This window comes from Lissotriton vulgaris, chromosome 9, assembly GCF_964263255.1.
Source record: "Lissotriton vulgaris chromosome 9, aLisVul1.2, whole genome shotgun sequence".
Classification (NCBI taxonomy): domain Eukaryota; kingdom Metazoa; phylum Chordata; class Amphibia; order Caudata; family Salamandridae; genus Lissotriton; species Lissotriton vulgaris.
The window spans coordinates 417,197,224-417,210,890 of NC_141697.1; the positions used below are offsets into that span (position 1 = coordinate 417,197,224).

General features: G+C 54.6%; 1 protein-coding gene across 2 annotated transcripts in view; it reads left to right on the forward strand.

Annotated features, from left to right (window-relative positions):
• TECPR2 (tectonin beta-propeller repeat containing 2) overlaps positions 1-13,667 on the forward strand; it is a 626,110-nt gene that overhangs the window by 399,663 nt on the left and 212,780 nt on the right. The gene's annotated exons all lie outside the window — the stretch shown is intronic.

The following is a 13,667-nucleotide window of genomic DNA, read 5'->3' on the forward strand; positions in this document are numbered from 1 at the left end:
TGGGCTGAGCAAACTACCCAGAGCAAACACATTCAAGAACAGACCCGAGACTCACACATTGTAGTGTATGCAGGAACCTCACAGAGGGTTACGTGGTGGAAGATACTGACTGTTGGACTTGGCCCTTAAGGCAGGTTCACCCCTAATCTTTTTGCTTTAGATCTGTGATCTGTGTGGATGATTTTCTGGTCTGTGCGCACTTTTTCCCTGTTTCCCAGAGTAAAGTGCGTGCATGTAGTTAGGCTGGCCTGCTCTCCCATAGGAATGCATGGGGAATGTCTGTGTCCCTAGTAGTTCCTGATGCGTGGGGAGTGCATGCTCGAATTTGGTATGTGCGAGCTCGTGAGAATGAATGCTTCGCAATGGTGTATGTGGCATGTGTGTGTCATGTGTAGAAATGCCATTTCTAGGACTTGGCATATTAATGTAAAATATGCCTGCCGTGTGATTGGCTGGAGCTGGCTGGTGAGCCTGGCTCCAGGAAGGCTGGATGGGTCTGCCCGGTGGTGAGAGTGAGATTAGCATGTTGATGGCTTGGGAGGAGTGCACCTGGTCCCTGATGGGCCTGGACTTCCCCCACACAATGCTGGCTCCACCCCCTGTAGTGCGACTGATGTCCCTAGCCCTGCCAGTGAATGAAATGGGTGGTTGAGCTATCAAGGGTACTTCAAAACCAGCTGCGACTGGTTTTCCCCCACCCTGCACCTACAGACAAAGGGATTTTACAGTATAAGAAGGGGCTGTGTCCCCATACAATTTGTCCTTGGTTCTTCTTGTGGATCCTTGCCAGAGGGGGCTGCTGCTGCTGCTGGGGCCAGGAGGACCGCCACTTGGATTGTCTCCCTGCCTGGAGACCCAGTGAGCTGGCTCTGGCCCTGCCTTGCCCCCCCTGCCTGCCTAAGAGACTTTGTGCTTGACTTTGTGCTGAGAGAGCGCTGCTCTCTGCCCTTCAGCGCTGGGGAGCGCTGGAATCCCTTGCCTAGCTCTTGAGAGCGCTTTATTTGGCTCCTAGCGCTGTGAGCTCTTTATTTTTGTCCTGTGGCGCTTGGGAGCGCCTGTCCTTCATTGCCAGCGCTTAGGAGCGCTTTGTGTGTCGCCGGCGCCCACCCGGCATCTGCCCGTTCTGTTTTGCCGATTTTCGGCAGAGGCAGTACCCACCTCGCATTGCCTTTTATTCGAAGGCCGGTGCCCACCCGGCATTGCCCCGTTGTGTTTATTTATTTCGAAGCCGGTGCCCACCCGGCATTGCCCCGAGATCACTGCCGCAGCCCAGGAGTGTGTGTTGCCCCTGCCGGGCCGCCGCGCTGCCTGCGACGACCCGGAAGTGCTCGTGTGCCCAGCCAATTGCTGTGCGGCCCGGGAGAGGCGAACCGGAAGTCCCGCCCCCGGAGCCGAGCAGCAAGGAAGAGAGGCAGCCAGCCGTGCCCGAGGCTCCCCGTGAGGAGAGAGGAGCAGCGCGAGGAGAGCCGGCAGTGTTCCTGCCCCCGCAGCACCAGCGAGGTACCGGTGAGTGCGGGGACAGGGTCCTTTGTTCGTCGAGCGGCCCCGTTGGGAGAGGGCCGCTCCAACGTGCGCAGCAGTCCTTTGTGGAGAGCCGGTTGAGGATCTCCTGGGCATTTTGCATTTGCCCGTGTTCTGAGTCCCCCGTGAGGGACTCAACCGAAGCCCACATTTGTGATTAGGAGCCCCGAGGCTCCTGGGGGCAATCTGTGCATTTTGAGCCCCGAAAGGCTCCCCGCCCCCACGAGTTTGCGAGCCCACAGAGGCTCGAGGGGCATGAGTATTGCAGAGCCCCGAGGCTCTGAGGAGCCAGCTGTTCTTTGAGCCCAGCGAGGCTCCGGCCCACACATTGATTTAGAGCCCTGAGAGAGGCTCTGGGGGCATTCCATTGTTTAGAGCGCTGAAGCTCTTAGGTTCCAGTCACCTGTGTTCTTGAGCCCACGAGGCTCCAACGTTGCCCTAACTTTCCCTGCACCAGTTGCCCAGCACTTTGTGGGCAACTGCTACGTTTAGGCTTGTGGTTTGTGCTGCCTGCGCAGACCCCCTGACATTGAGACTCAGGGCATTTCAGCCCCTTGCGAGGCCAGTTGGCCTGAGGGACAAGTTCTAGTGTTGTGCTACATGCACCCTGCGCATTGTAAGTTACTGATGTATGTGATTCTTGCGCAAAAGTTCTAACCTGCACCTCTGAATGTGTTTAATGCCTCACGTGCAATTGTTGATGTCCCATTTTATGTTTATCCCCTTTGCTAAGAGTGACCTGCTTAGAGGATTGTTGACGTCCCATTTTATGTTTTATCTCCTTTGCTGACCTGCTTAGGTGATTGTTTAGGTTTTCCTTCCCTTTGCTAAAAGTGACCTGCTTAGGTGTTGGTATTCCTTCCTTAGGTCCTGATGATAAGGTCCTAGTTCCCTGCGTGATTTTCCTACAGTGTTTTAGGGTTGCGTAGGAGGTATTTACTCTTCTCCAGTGATTACTGGTTGTGTGCTACATGTACTATTTTGGTGCTAATCATTATATGTTTATGTGCTAAGTGTATACCTACAAGTATTATTTCTAACAAGTGCCTACCCCTGACAGTGGTCCATGTGGCCCTGTCCTGTACATAATTCCCTTGTAAATTCTGCCCGTGCCTCTGGCACATTGTAAAGTTTGCGTGTGTTATCTAATGTGTTTTTATTATAATACAAAGGCTATTTTTTATATAACCTTGTGTGGAGTTTCCTTTGTGGTGGGCCTTGGGTGTTGTTGCTAGGGTGCGTGCGCAAATACTTAACTCATACCGCCTCCAAGTTTAGCCTTGCTGCTCGCGCCACGTTACCTAGAGGGTGAGCAGGGGTTATCTTGGAGTGTAACTCCCTTGCCCTGACTTAGGAGTGGTGGTCTCTGACTGACTTTGGCGTGAGCCCTGGCCAGCCGGGGATCCCGTTTCTAACATTGGCGGCAAGCGGTGAGGATAAGGATTTGTGTTTGCGCTGTACCACAGTGGTGACAGGCCACACTTCAAAGCTCTACATTTTTAGATAACCTCATTTTGGGGATTATTGTTTTTTAGGTGAAGATCAGTATTGCTTCTCCTGAAAGGTGTCATTTTGTATTTTGTCCAGTACCTTGTTCCCCGCCATGCTCCCAGAGTTTGGTACCTGTGTCGCTTGTGGTCAGGTTGAGAAAATCAGGGGTGGTAGAAACTGCCTTACCAGTCCGAGGGGAGGGTTGTGTGTGAATGAGTGTGTGTTACACTGGACAGAGGAGTGCAAGTTCTCTGAGATAGGAATTTTGCTGAATTTTGTTAATTGTATTCTCCTGTTTAGCTCAGACCCCCAGGTTCCCTGTGTCAAACTTTTCTTGAGAACGTCCGCCAAAATGGAGCCAGTTTTTGATCTCTGTGGTCTTTTTAGATACAGTAGGTTAGAGCTGGTCAGATTCTGTGAAAAGGGAGGCATAGAGGTGAGTGAGTTGGATACTCAGTCCCAGCTTAGGGACAGCCTGATCCTGTGGCAAAAGGATCAGTGGGATCTTGAGCACAGTGAGAGAGATAGGGCCCGGGCCGCACGCCATGAGGGTGGTGAGTCTGTGGTGAGCCCTGAAGATTCTGATGAAGAATGTGAGTTGGATGGTGATGACAGTGGATGGATGTCAGCAGATAGTGAGGACCCCATAGATAGGGAGTCCCTTGCTGGGTCCAGTGTCAGTACCAGCGCCCCATCCCTTTCCCTGTCCCCAGAGGAGTGGCTGGATAGGAAGGCTGAGAGGGCCTTGTTCAGGGAGAAGGTAGCCCTAGAGAGTAGGTTACCCCCTGAGTGCAGTTGTAATTGTCTGGATTCCCCAGGGAGGGTGGAGTCCAGTGGTGGCAGCTTTTTAAGTGTCAGTGTAGACAGTCCCACTCCCAGTTCCCCGAGTATGGTTCCTGTTTCCCCAGAGGAGGAGAATAGGTTGAGGTTTAGGAACCTTCGGAAACCGTCTCACCAGTCTTGGGAAGATTTTGTGGATGACTGTTGTACAGCACTGTGTGATTGGGTACGAGGTCCCACGAAATGTGATTGGAACATATTGTTTTATTTGTTTTTCAAAGAGCAGTTGCTCAGTGTTGTTTGTCCAGAGTTGCGCCAGCACCTGTTAGGGTGTGGAGTGTCTACACCAGGTGAGCTGGCAGATGAAGCAGACCGATGGGAAAGTGCAAGAGGTTCCTTAGCGTCGATAGTGAGTGATTCCAACAATAGTGGGTCAGGTTTTCTCCAACCCAGCGTGGTGGAGGAGGGTGAGAGTAGCCCAGCTAGGTCCCAGTATAGTGAGGAGGGTGTAGGGGCTTACTGCCTGTCTCAGTGGAGCGGGAGTGAGTGTGAGACTGAGAGTCCCCAGACGCCCGAAGCCCTGCCTCAGAGTCTGGATGGTTTCTTTAGGGAACACCAGGGTGGGGACCTAAGCTTACCTGTTAGTCCACTTGAGGGAGATCTCCTAGTGTGTGGAGGACCTGGAGCATCTGTAAGCGGAGCTTCTATGGTTGTTGTTAGACCTGGCACCTTGGCGTTAGTCTCCCTTCCACTTTTTGCTGATGTGCCTCCGATGTTTTGCTGGTTTTCCGATACTCAGGGCACTGCGCCACGGCTGATCCGTGCCGCAGTGCAAGTGCTCCCTACTGTAAATTGTACATACGATTGGTATCCATGATTGGTGCATTGGATTTACTGTTAGTCCCTAGTAACGTGCACGAGAGAGTGCCGGGGCTTGTAGATGCCAATACTGCTGGTGGGCCTGCAGCGCTGGTTGCGCCACCCACCGAAGCAGCCGTAAAGATGTGTCTGGGAACTGCGACCGCAGAACCCGCGTGCGGTCTCGTACTGTCACGCTAGCTGGGCAGGTGTCCCCACTTGCCAGCACCGACCCTTCCCTTGACTACATATTAGTCACCCCTATGGTAGGCCTGCGGGCAGGGTGCGTTGTAGGTGCAAGGTAGGACAAGCCTGATGAGCGTGGCATGTCCTAGTAGTGACTTACAACGAAGACCGTATTTCACTATTGAAGGCTACCTGTTCCATTAGGCCAGACTGAGCTGCGAGGATTATTACACCCTATAATCCCCGCAGGCTCAAGGAGCATGGTAGCGAGTCATGTTTAGTATGCCTGAACTCAGGATGATAAGATATTTCTTGTAGTCAAGTTTATTTTAATATCCTGGGTTTGCAAATGCTACTTTTAGAAAGTTAGCCTTTGCTTGCTTAACCATTTCAGCCGCCTCTGCTGGTATGTGTATCTGACTGTCTGGGATGTGTGAGTGACAGGGCTGGAGGGATGACAGGTGGTGAATGCGCAGATTACACCTTAGTGGGAGGTAGGAGTGCCTCTTGACTCGAACTGTCACTGTGCTCGGCCACCACAATGCTGGCTCCACCCTCCTGGGGAGCGGCGGATGACTCTGCCGGCACCTGGCCCAGGAAGGGCGAAGCCCCCATCAACAAGGTACTCTGGCCACCCCTGTCCGGACAATGCTGGCTCCACCTCCTGTGGGGCGTCTGATGCGCCTGCCCCTCACACTGAAAGGAGAGGCCGGAGTACACCCGCCGGGGTACTCCAGAACTGAGAGTGGCTATGCAAAGGCCCCCCTGGCCTGCGAGAACAAAAGAATTGGCCTATAAAAGAAGGAGCCCTGCTCCTTGAAAATTAGATCCGGTTTGGGCCACAGAAGGACTCTGCCCTACAAGAAGGACCGTGAGAGACAAGGAAGGGTGCTGACTCTTGCCTGTGTCTGGTGCCTTGCTGCTGAAGGAGAGGAAGACAAAAAGACTACGAAAAGACTTTTGCTCTACTTGTGCCAAACTCTGCTAAAGAGATCTCCAAGGGCTTGCAACTGAACTTGCCCCCTGACCAGCGTCCCAGGACCAGTGGACGCTACCCCCTTGGAAGAAAGCGACTGCGGGTGCTGACCATCGCCGCAGCACCGACGGAGGAATCTCCTCCAAGACAACGACCTCCCGACCACCGTGACCGGGGCCCAAAGCAACAGCGGAAGCAAAGTAAGGACCAGCCGCCGCTGGCCCGAACACCGTGACCGCAACTGCACCGGGAGCCCGAGAGCAAAGCAAAGGAGGACCCGTCCGGTCCGAGCTCCCGAGGTGACTGCATAACGAGCAGCCACTCACCTGCAAAGACGGACAGTTGCCCTACGAGAATCCGCAAGGTCGGTAGTCTGCCCGACAGCCCGGCTGTGAGCCCACAGCTGCACCGACATTTGGCTGGGTACGTCCTGCACTTGGGGACCGTACTGCCACTTGTCACCACCGCACAGCCGCCACCTCCAGGGTCGGAGCGGACGACGAGGAGAGGACCCTGCCGCCACAGAACACCGCTGCCCCGGATGACCCGTGACCTGCTCGGCTGAAGAGCCGCAACGATCAGCGACCCCGGGAAGGCAACGCGACGTGGGACAGATCCCCTGGAAGCCGCCGGCTCCACAAGAACTTTGAGTAACACCGGCCTACGGGCCTCAAGAGAACTGCATAAGAACTGTGGTAACCCGAATTGAGTAATCTGCAACCGTTTTCATAAAGTATTGACTGTATTCGCAAGCCTGCTTAAAATCTATATAAAGATATATATTTTTACAGAATACAGTCTGGTCTCGTTGTGTGGTGGGTTGGTTGTAAAGGTGTACTGTTGCAAGTGTTTAACCCTATGTGCCCCAAAGATTAGCCTACGACTGCTTAAGCCACACTACCTAGAGGGTAAGCAGAGGTTGTCTGGAAGGTAACCCTCAGCCCTGACGAGGAAGAGAGAGTCCCTGCTTGTCGCTAGTGTTGCACTGCGCCAACTAGAGCCTCCCCCTTCCTACATTGGCAGCAGCGAGAGGATTTTCGAATTTACACTTGCGATAGCTATACCTGAGCTTCTGACCACTACACAAGGATTACGGTCCAGTCACTAGCCACAGACTTTGATTTGTGAATTTTGCTGAAAGAAGATTCCGAGTGCAGAAGCCATGCCGGGCACAAAGAGCCTGTATGGAGCAGAGTCCACGACCTCCGAGGTGTTGGAGGTGGAGTGGGACCCCGCCAAAGTGGATAAATATTCCAAAGACGAACTGAAGTTCTTTTGCAAAAAACTCAAAGTCCCGCACGCTGGCTGCAAAAACAAGACGCAGCTCTCCAAGGCCCTGAAAGCCTGGATAGAGTCCCGAAAGACCCCGGAGGAGCAAGACGTCCTCGCCGAGCAGAATGCAACGGAGGAGCAGAATGCGCTTGGGGATCTGATCGATCTCGAGAGGCAAGACAGCGAGCACAGCTTTGGAAAAGGCCTGTCGCCAGAGGAGCTGGCGGACAGGAAGGAAACCCGGAATCACGAAAGAAAGTTGGCAGAATTGAAAATCCAGCTGGAGCTTGAAACGAAAAGAATGGCGCTGGAAGAGCGAAAGCACCAGATGGATTATGAGGTGAAAATGAGGGAGATAAGTCTCAAGGAAAGAGACTTGGATCGTCCTCCCTCTGGTGGCAGCACATCGCCAGTGCAGGTAGAGTCAAGAGTGCACATCCCGAAGGACGTAGTTAAGGAGTTCTTTAAGGGGGATGACATAGGACAGTGGTTTAGGGCATACGAGGTAGCCATGTCCTCCCACCGGGTCCCTGACAAGGATTGGGGAGCGGGGTTGTGGGGGAGGTTCCTTAGCGAAGGGAGAGATACCTTGCTAGATTTGCCCGTTGAGAATCAGAGATCCTATGCCCACATGAAAGAAGCTTTATTAAACAGGTACGGGCTTACCCCTGAAATGTATAGACAGAAGTTTAGGGGATGTACTAAGCGGCCTGGGAATACGTATGTGGAGTATGTGACTTACTTTTGCAGAGCACTGGATGGTTGGGTGAAAGGTAACAAAGTTAATGATTTTCAAGGTCTCTTTGATTTAATTGCATGGGAGCACTTGTCTGATCACTGTTTTCCTGAGTTACGCCAGCACCTGATCGATAGCAAGCTGTCCAACCCGAGGAAGCTTGCTGAGGAGGCGGACCGCTGGCTCAGCACCAGGGTCCACAAGGGTCCCGTGGGAGACTCCGCCAAGATTGGGCAGGGTCCCCAGCAGAAGAGTGGGGGGGACAAGGGAGGAAAACAGAAAGGGTTCCAAAAAGGCCCCCAAAGTAGTTCCCAAGGGAATCCGCAGCAGGGTTCTCAGCCTCCCCCACCCCCGAAGCAGAATGGGGCCCCGACAGGTAAACCTGTTCCAAAGGGGCCCTTCAATTGTTTCAAATGTGGCGAGCCTGGGCACATATCCAGTGACCCCAAGTGTCGCCTATTTGGAAAACCTGCACCCACTGGTACTCCGCCCCGACAAGTGACTAGCGTTCACCTGGGAGAAGAAATGATGGTCCCGGGGGGTGGAGATCCCGTTCACATGACCCTGGTCTCGTTAGGAGACAGCGAGATGATCCCTACGAACTACCTGCCCTCTAACACTAAAAAATATGGGCAGGTGGTGATCAGCAATGGTAAGGAAGCCGAGGCTCTTAGAGACACAGGAGCCAGTGTGACTGCAGTGAGGCAGCACCTGGTGTCTCAAGAGCAGGTTGTACCCCATGCCTACTGTAGGGTTATCAACGCTGATAATTCTGAGAGTCAGTGTCCGATGGCTCAAGTTCCCTTCGAGTGGGGGGGGGTCTCTGGTACTCTGCAGGTCTGTGTGAGAAAAACCATGCCTGTTGACTGTTTGCTAGGGAACGACTTGGAGCACTCCCCTTGGGAAAAGGTGGAGAAAACGACTCACCTGCGGATGGTGGGTCTGCCTGACTGGGCGTGCGTGACCACCCGGTCAATGGCAGCCAGTAGGGGTGATCGAGAGGTCCTGGGGCCTGAAGGAGAGGCCCAGGAACCGGCCTTAGGGAGAAGGCGCAGGGGGCGTGGGAAACCGGCCCCTGACGTTCCTACGGTCCAGGAGGAGGCAGACCTTGAGGGGGATGCCCTGGAGCCTACAGGGGAACAGATCGCCGAACTGGGGGACCTGCCTGAGCTGACCCATTGGCAGCAAGAAGGAGGACCCTCCAGGGAGGAATTCTGCAGGGAGCAGAAAGAATGCCCTTCTCTCATGGGTATGCGGCAGCAGGCTGCAGACCAGGCCAATGGTGTTCAGGCCAAAACACATTACGTGTACTGGGAGAACGACCTCCTGTATTCGGAGCCTAAGGCTGCTGAACCTGGGTCAGCCCGTGTGCTGGTGGTACCCCAGAAGTTCAGAGCCTTCCTACTGGGTCTGGCTCATGATGTGCCTTTAGCAGGACATTTGGGGATGGACAAGACCTATGACAGGCTTGTCACCCACTTCTACTGGCCCCAAATGCATAAAAGCTCAGACGCTTATTGCAGAACCTGTCCGACTTGCCAGGCAAGTGGGAAGACGGGAGGGAAGAACAAGGCTCCCCTCCAACCCTTCCCTGTGGTCGGTACGCCATTCCAGCGAGTGGGTATTGACATCGTTGGGCCTCTGGACCCCAAGACAGCCATGGGCAACAGGTTCATCCTGGTCTTGGTGGACCATGCCACCCGGTACCCTGAAGCCATCCCTCTGAGGACAGTGACGGCTCCCGTGGTGGGGCGTGCACTGATGGGAATTTTCTCACGAGTAGGATTCCCTCTAGAGGTGGTGAGCGACAGGGGGACCAATTTCATATCGAAATATATGAAGTCCCTTTGGCAGGAGTGTGGCGTAACGTACAAGTTCACCACACCCTACCATCCCCAAGGTAACGGGTTGGTTGAAAGATTCAACCGAACCCTCAAAGGCATGATCATGGGCCTAGAAGGTCCGATGAGGCGTAAGTGGGACGTCCTCTTGCCATGCCTGCTTTTTGCATATCGCGAGGTACCACAGAAGTCCCTAGGGTTCAGCCCCTTTGAACTGCTGTACGGCCACCCCGTGAGAGGACCACTGAGTTTGGTAAAGGAAGGCTGGGAGCAATCTCCCAGGAAACCTCCCCAGAATGTATATAGCTACATGCTGGCCTTCAGAAACCAAACCAGGCGCTTCAGACAACTTGCCGAGGCAAATCTGGAAGCGAGCCAGGAGGAAATGAAGCGGTGGTACGATCAGAATGCCACTCTGGTCGAGCTTCAGCCTGGACAGGAGGTGTATGTCTTGGCCCCAGTGGAGCCCTGTGCCCTTCAGGATAAGTGGACAGGACCATTTGAGGTTGTGGAGCGCAAGAGCCCCGTGACATACTTGGTGGACATGAAGACGCCCAGGAACCCTTTGCGGGTCCTACATGTCAACCGCCTCAAGCCCCACTTGCGAAGGTCCGAAGTGGGCATGCTGTTGTCAACCGATGACGGAATGGAGGAGGAGTCGGAGCCTCTTCCTGACCTCTTGGTGGCCTGTGAGAAGGACGGGTCAGTGGATGGAGTTAACCTCTCACCCACCCTGACCGCCGAACAACAGGAGGACTGCCGCCAGTTGCTGGGGCAGTTTCCAGACCTGTTCTCCCTGGTTCCGAGTGTCACAGATTGGTGCGTCCATGATGTGGACACTGGAGACAGCTTACCTGTGAAGCATAAGGCTTACAGGGTAACTGACAGGGTGCGGGCCTGCATCAAGGAGGAGGTCTCCAAGATGCTTGCCCTCGGGGTGGTTGAGTCTTCCAGCAGTCCTTGGTCCAGCCCCGTGGTCTTGGTTCCGAAGGCTGCTGCGCCGGGAGCCACACCCGAACTCCGGTTCTGTGTGGACTACAGAGGACTCAATTCAGTCACGAGGACTGACGCGCACCCCATCCCCAGAGCTGACGAGCTCATTGATCGGCTAGGGGCTGCCCGGTTCCTCAGCACGTTTGATTTAACGTCTGGGTACTGGCAGATCGCCTTGACCGATGGGGCAAAAGAGAGGTCGGCATTCTCAACACCAGATGGGCATTTCCAGTTCCGGGTTATGCCATTTGGGATGAAGAATGCCCCTGCCACCTTTCAGAGATTGGTCAACCAGGTGTTGGCTGGACTGGACGAGTTCAGTGCCGCCTACCTGGATGACATCGCAGTGTTCAGCGGTACCTGGCCCGAACACCTGCGACACCTCTGGGAAGTGTTGATGGCCCTGCGCAGAGCAGGCCTCACAATCAAGGCAAGCAAGTGCCAGATTGGGCAGGGTTCAGTGGTGTACTTGGGACACCAAGTTGGGAGTGGCAAGGTAGCCCCCTTGCAGCCCAAAATCGAAACCATCCTGGCTTGGGAACCCCCCAAGACCCAGACTGCAGTGAGAGCCTTCCTGGGGCTCACTGGGTATTACAGGAGGTTTGTCAAGGGCTATGGCACGATCGTGACCCCCTTGACAGAGCTGACTTCGAAGAAGCAGCCCAGGAATGTGATTTGGACTGACACCTGTCAGAAGGCTTTTGACACCCTGAAGACTGCCATGTGCACGGCGCCCGTGCTCCTGGCTCCTGATTTCTCCAAGGAATTCATAGTGCAAACAGACGCTTCAGAGCATGGTGTAGGGGCCGTTCTTTCACAGATGACTGAGGAGGGCTTTGACCAACCCGTAGCCTTCATAAGTAGGAGGTTACTTCCACGGGAAAGTAGGTGGAGTGCAATAGAGCGTGAAGCATTTGCTGTGGTCTGGGCGCTGAAGAAGCTAAGACCCTACTTGTTTGGGTCTCACTTCCGAGTTCAGACGGACCACAGGCCCCTCAGATGGTTGATGCAAATGAGGGGTGAGAACCCGAAACTGTTGAGGTGGTCCATTTCTCTACAGAGTATGGACTTTACGGTGGAACACCGCCCGGGCACCGATCACGCCAACGCTGACGGTCTGTCCAGATTTTTCCGCCTTAGTGATGTGGAACTCCCTGGGGAAGGGTAGTTCCCCCCACATTTCAGCTGGAGGGGACACATGTTAGACCTGGCACCTTGGCGTGAGTCTCCCTTCCACTTTTTGCTGATGTGCCTCCGATGTTTTGCTGGTTTTCCGATACTCAGGGCACTGCGCCACGGCTGATCCGTGCCGCAGTGCAAGTGCTCCCTACTGTAAATTGTACATACGATTGGTATCCATGATTGGTGCATTGGATTTACTGTTAGTCCCTAGTAACGTGCACGAGAGAGTGCCGGGGCTTGTAGATGCCAATACTGCTGGTGGGCCTGCAGCGCTGGTTGCGCCACCCACCGAAGCAGCCGTAAAGATGTGTCTGGGAACTGCGACCGCAGAACCCGCGTGCGGTCTCGTACTGTCACGCTAGCTGGGCAGGTGTCCCCACTTGCCAGCACCGACCCTTCCCTTGACTACATATTAGTCACCCCTATGGTAGGCCTGCGGGCAGGGTGCGTTGTAGGTGCAAGGTAGGACAAGCCTGATGAGCGTGGCATGTCCTAGTAGTGACTTACAACGAAGACCGTATTTCACTATTGAAGGCTACCTGTTCCATTAGGCCAGACTGAGCTGCGAGGATTATTACACCCTATAATCCCCGCAGGCTCAAGGAGCATGGTAGCGAGTCATGTTTAGTATGCCTGAACTCAGGATGATAAGATATTTCTTGTAGTCAAGTTTATTTTAATATCCTGGGTTTGCAAATGCTACTTTTAGAAAGTTAGCCTTTGCTTGCTTAACCATTTCAGCCGCCTCTGCTGGTATGTGTATCTGACTGTCTGGGATGTGTGAGTGACAGGGCTGGAGGGATGACAGGTGGTGAATGCGCAGATTACACCTTAGTGGGAGGTAGGAGTGCCTCTTGACTCGAACTGTCACTGTGCTCGGCCACCACAATGCTGGCTCCACCCTCCTGGGGAGCGGCGGATGACTCTGCCGGCACCTGGCCCAGGAAGGGCGAAGCCCCCATCAACAAGGTACTCTGGCCACCCCTGTCCGGACAATGCTGGCTCCACCTCCTGTGGGGCGTCTGATGCGCCTGCCCCTCACACTGAAAGGAGAGGCCGGAGTACACCCGCCGGGGTACTCCAGAACTGAGAGTGGCTATGCAAAGGCCCCCCTGGCCTGCGAGAACAAAAGAATTGGCCTATAAAAGAAGGAGCCCTGCTCCTTGAAAATTAGATCCGGTTTGGGCCACAGAAGGACTCTGCCCTACGAGAAGGACCGTGAGAGACAAGGAAGGGTGCTGACTCTTGCCTGTGTCTGGTGCCTTGCTGCTGAAGGAGAGGAAGACAAAAAGACTACGAAAAGACTTTTGCTCTACTTGTGCCAAACTCTGCTAAAGAGATCTCCAAGGGCTTGCAACTGAACTTGCCCCCTGACCAGCGTCCCAGGACCAGTGGACGCTACCCCCTTGGAAGAAAGCGACTGCGGGTGCTGACCATCGCCGCAGCACCGACGGAGGAATCTCCTCCAAGACAACGACCTCCCGACCACCGTGACCGGGGCCCAAAGCAACAGCGGAAGCAAAGTAAGGACCAGCCGCCACTGGCCCGAACACCCTGACCGCAACTGCACCGGGAGCCCGAGAGCAAAGCAAAGGAGGACCCGTCCGGTCCGAGCTCCCGAGGTGACTGCATAACGAGCAGCCACTCACCTGCAAAGACGGACAGTTGCCCTACGAGAATCCGCAAGGTCGGTAGTCTGCCCGACAGCCCGGCTGTGAGCCCACAGCTGCACCGACATTTGGCTGGGTACGTCCTGCACTTGGGGACCGTACTGCCACTTGTCACCACCGCACAGCCGCCACCTCCAGGGTCGGAGCGGACGACGAGGAGA